Source organism: Podarcis cretensis, assembly GCF_951804945.1.
Source record: "Podarcis cretensis genome assembly, chromosome: 2".
NCBI lineage: Eukaryota > Metazoa > Chordata > Lepidosauria > Squamata > Lacertidae > Podarcis > Podarcis cretensis.
In genome coordinates, this window is record NC_137171.1 from 5,224,193 (window position 1) to 5,229,279 (window position 5,087).

Genomic DNA, 5,087 nt, shown 5'->3' on the forward strand with positions numbered 1-5,087 from the left:
GAACTTCAGGCTGGGGAAGCAGCCCATGCTTCGCTGCTGTTAGGTGAAGACTGGAAACGCACACAGTTGTACAGTAGAGCAAGAACAGAGACTGTGGCTGTGTGCACATTGTACCTTTAAATCGCATTTGAAGCATATTCGTTTCCTCAGAGAATTGTGTACATGTCAGGTTCAACAGCTTACAAAGTAAGTAAAGTGAGGTATGAGTGAAGGGGTGCCAGGAGTATTCGTGGGACTGCGCCCGACACATTTCAGATCAGCTTCTGGGGTGGGCAGGTGAGGGGGAGTTGCCTTCACCTGCATTGGTTGGAGGGAGAGGGGCAACATTAAAACCAGGAGCAGGGCACCTGGCAGTTGGGGGGTGACATGCATTAGTTGAGGAACAAAATGCATGTGTGGTTTGGGCTGAGACCGGAGAGAGCTGCCAGTGTGGACCTGGTGCACCTCTACTCCCATTCCAACAGTTCATTCCACTGCTGTGGATAAATGTGAGAAAATAATAATAGTGATAAAGTACTGAGAGAGGCAACAAGTAGGCGACGCTTGGTTTAGTACTTAGAGGCTAGGAGTGTATCTTCCATGATTCCTCCCCCCACCCTTCTACCATCATCATGTCCCCTAAAAGAGCCTTGTAGGGAAGGCTTGAGCTTGGGAGAGGGGGGTGGCGCCACTGGCTGGCGCCGTTTAGCTGTTCTGTCTGGTCCCCTGCTTGTCTCCTGCTGGACCCCAGCAGCTTACCAGTGCTGTGTGCCCTCAGCTTGCACCCAAGCAAATAATAGTTTCTGTGTTTGGTGTAGTGGAGCTAAGAGAGAAAGCTGGAGGGGGGCGGGGAGAGGAGCAGAAAACCTGGAGTCAGAGCCTGTGCTGAGTTGGGACTATGGGCTGCCCAAAAAAAGCATTTATTTTGATAGTAGCTCTTGGCCCAAGATGCTGTTTCAGCGAGAAGGTTCTGTTTATAGAAAGGGATTTTGCTCTGGTGCAGGTTACGCAAAGGCCAGGCTATCCTGCAAGAGACAAAACAAGTCTGTAAGGGTAAATGTGGGGACTCAGGTTAAACATGCTGCCAAGGGAGTTTGTTCTCTACAAAAAAAGAAGAGAAAAAGAGCCACCGTTTGTTATTGTTATAATAGAGCATGTTTGAAATCACTTATCATGAATTACATACCCCCTCCATTCATTTTGGCCACCCTGTAGTACTCACAGCTCAAGACTGATAAAGAGGAGGTTTATTTCTACTCTGGGACGTAGGAAGATACCTGATATTGAAGTCAGACCACTGGCCCATGTGGCTTAGGGTTGTCTTCTCTGATTGGCAGTGGCTTTCTAGAGTTTCAGAGAGGGAATCTTTTCTGGCCTTGTTTGAAAATGCCAGGAGTCAAACCTGGGACCTTCTCCATGCAAGGCAGGTGCTCTACTCCTGAGCTCTGACCCTTCCCTGGTGATATTGATGGGGCAGGGGAGAGCTGCACTCTTGATTCTGTGATTGTGAATTAGGAATTGGGGGTGCAAGCTCAAATATCGCTTTATGCCAGGGCTGGGAACCTCCAGCCCATAGGACAATTCTGGCCTGCCGGGGGTCCAAGTTAGCCCAAGAGGCCTGTTCCTGCAAACCATGCTCATCTGTTAAGCAGCAGGTGTCAATGAGGGTCCATTCACACTTCCAAGCTTTCTAAGCCTCAGTGGTTTCACCCATGCCCTGCTCCCTTCCTAGGAAAAACCCGCTCTTTCGTGCTAAATCGGAGCAAACGTCAATCCAGAGAAAACCCAAATTGTCATTTGCTCTGATTGAACACTAAAGAGCAGTTTTCTCCAGGTGGGGTGGGGTGGGGTAAGTAGTGGGAGAAAAGGAAGTGTTGATAAACCCTGAGTGATGTCAGTTGATGGACCAGGAGGCAAGGTTAAATTCTGCTAGGTTCTGTTTGCCAGCACATTCCCCGTGCAAAACACGCTGGCAAAGCAGACACTTGCAGCCAGCAGATTGAACTCTCTGCTCACCAGCTGAGAGTAGACCCCCCTCCCCACATTTCTGTTACTTTACTGTGCATTCATTCTGATTCATTTGTGGGGCACTTTCATCCTGCATGCTTCTTGATTTCTGGGGTATTTATACAACTTCCAATTAATTTGTTTATTCATCCCACACATTTCAGTGCCTTTCCCTGTCACTTTCCTAACCGCAAAAAGTCTGGGCTTTAAAAACTGGATTTGTTAGGATCATTGAATTGTAGAGTTGGAACGGACCGCGAGGGTCATCTAGTCCAACCCCCTGCAGTGCAGGAATCTCACCTAAATCATACATGACCGATGGCCATTGAACTTCTGCTTAAAAACCTTCAAGGAAGGAGAGTCCACAACCTCCTGGGGGAGACTGTTCCACTGTCAAACAGCTCTTACTGTCAGAAAGTTCTTCCTGATGTTTAGCCAGAATCTCCTTTCCTGCAACTTGAAGTCACTGGTTCTACTCTCCAGTGCAAGAGAAAACAAGCTTGCTCCATCTTCCATGTGCAAGCCCTTAAGATATTTGAAGATGGCTATCATATCTCCTCTCAGAAGAGTGAGCATTAACCCCCAAATCTTCGTTTGTAATAAGTAGGATTTGGCAGCCAGCTAGTGAGGAGTCATGCTTTTCCAGGGATGTTCAATGTGGTGCCCTTCAGGTACTTTTGGACTATGACTCCCAGCAGCCATAGCCAGTGCTCAGGGCTGATGCTAGAGCAGCAGAGTAGTTTAATCCACCTTAGGTGCACAAACCTGAGTTTCTCAGCATGCGCTTGCATCCATCCAAGGTGCTCCTTTTCACATGGCCATTCTGCAGGGAGCTTTTGGTTGTGCCCCCTCCACAGGTGAGTGGACCTCAGCAGGTGCCTAGCTTTGCCACCCCCTGATGCCAGTTCTGATCTGAAGTAAGTGAAAGTACATTCTTGGACAGAGTTGCTTCCTATTATTTTATAGCATGGTTATGTGCATATTTTGGAAAATGGGATCCTTTCTTACAAGAATCTAGTTGCAACCTGCTGCCCAAAATGCCACCAGCTCTCCCAGCTCACTGAGCCCTGTTACCTCTTCAGCTTCTGACACCTTCTCCCCCCCCCAGTCTCTCCCTCTGACCGCTCATCATTGTCCCACCACCACTCCCTGGCCTTGGTGATTCTGCAGCTGGTCCCTTCCACCATTCCTCTGCGTCCAACCAGTCTGTGACAACCAGTCTTAGCATGGTGTTAAGACACCCCGTGTCTCCACCAATGTCTCCCAATGTGTACCATTGATTGCCCCCAGCAGCAACAAGCATTTCCCAACCATGAACTGCTTCAGCAGCTGCCACTGCCTCCAGCCTAGCCCTCTGTCTGCTGCATTGGTTTGCCAAGTGTCCCAAAGAAGTTCGTGAGCACAGAAGGTCCCTGTCTGAGGCCATGCCCAGGACCCAACAATCTTCTGCCTGCTACCTCTGCTCTTGCCTGCTCCTATCTTAACACCAGTCATTGATTCCTTGAATTTATCTCATCCTTTGGAAAAGCCACGTGCTAGGCCTTATCGCAACATCCTATAGTGATGGATTCCGTGGGTTAATTGCATATTGTGAAGGAATACTTCCTTTGGTCTGTCCAGCTGACCTCTGTTGAGAGCTAGTTACAGGGCAGATGTGCAGAGAGGATGATGGACTTGGGCTGGGTGGGGTGACTTGGGCTGAAATCTCTGCTCACTGGGTGTCCTTGGGCAAACCTCTGTCCCTCCAAGACACTTCACAGGTTAGTTGTGGAGATAAAATGGAACAGTATGTTCTACGTATGTTCTTGTAGGAAGGGCAGGATGCAAACATGATACATACATAAAATACTGCTAATCGCTTCAGTTGGGTGACGCTGAATTTGCAGAGAGAATAATCTCTCTCCATTCACGTCCTGTGATTATACTCTGTCAAGACCTACCTAGAAGTGACATGAGAGATCCCATCCTTGCTGGTTCTTCTATTTTGCATGAATGCTGCTATGTGGGTTCTTGGTTTGGATCTGAGCTGTGGTGGTCATGGAGTGTATCTTGGGGGTTCAAAGGGACCTGGGCCCCTTCCAGCTTTTGAGGCCCCAGGGTATGAGAAAAATTTAAAATGACGACACACAAAAACAAGCAGAGGCATTTTAAATTATTTAATATGACAAAAATCTGTATCAGTATGCAAAATTGGGAGGGGCAGATGGATTCAGCTAGCCTGTTCCATGAATGGAATCCAGAGCAAGGTGCAATGGGACTTCCCTCTCTCATCCCCCCACCTGCACTCTGCACCTCACCAAATCTGCCCTGGAGGGTTGGGAGAACCCTTTGAGGATCAATCTCCTTAGTGCTACGTTGAAGCCCACCCCATGTCTTTCCCCTAACCTCCTCTTACGTGCTTAAACTTGCATGCCACATTTTCATCTGGTGCACATAAAAACAAGTTGCAAAACTTATCAGATGCCAAAAAATAAGGTCTACGTGTGAGACCCCCTTTGAGCTTGTGGCTCAGGCCAAATCCCTCTGCCCACAAGTAAGTGGCCGGGGTGTGATAGTTTTCCCAATGCTGTTTCCTTGATTTCAATCCCTGCTATCCAAAACTACTTGTAGCCAAAGGGGTAGAGAAGTCAGGGACAGTCTGGTGCCTAGCTTTGCCCCTTTTCACGGCTGCTGCAGCTGCAAGTAATGACTTAGATTTTGTTTAGGTCTATGGTATGAAATTAGTACTATTTTTTGATGCTCATTTATTGATCCTCTGTTGTATGAAGGGACATAGTTTTCAAACGGGCCTTGGCTTGTTTTGTTTTTTCTTCTCTTTCACCCCACCCCCACCCCCCACTAAAACAGACAGACAGACAAACAAACAATCCATGGTCCGCTTAGGAACAGGAGCTCATGCTGGAGAACCAAGGGAAATGGAAAGATAACAAAGGACAGTTTACTATATTGTTCCAACTAGGGAAGCGTCTGGTAATCAGGGATGTCTAAGGGGGTGGGGAAGCTGTCCTCATGCATGACTCAGAGGGCACCTAGAGGCATAAGAGCCTTGGTGCCCTGCACCTGACCCTTAGCACCCTGAGCTTCCGCCCCCTTCCTGCCCT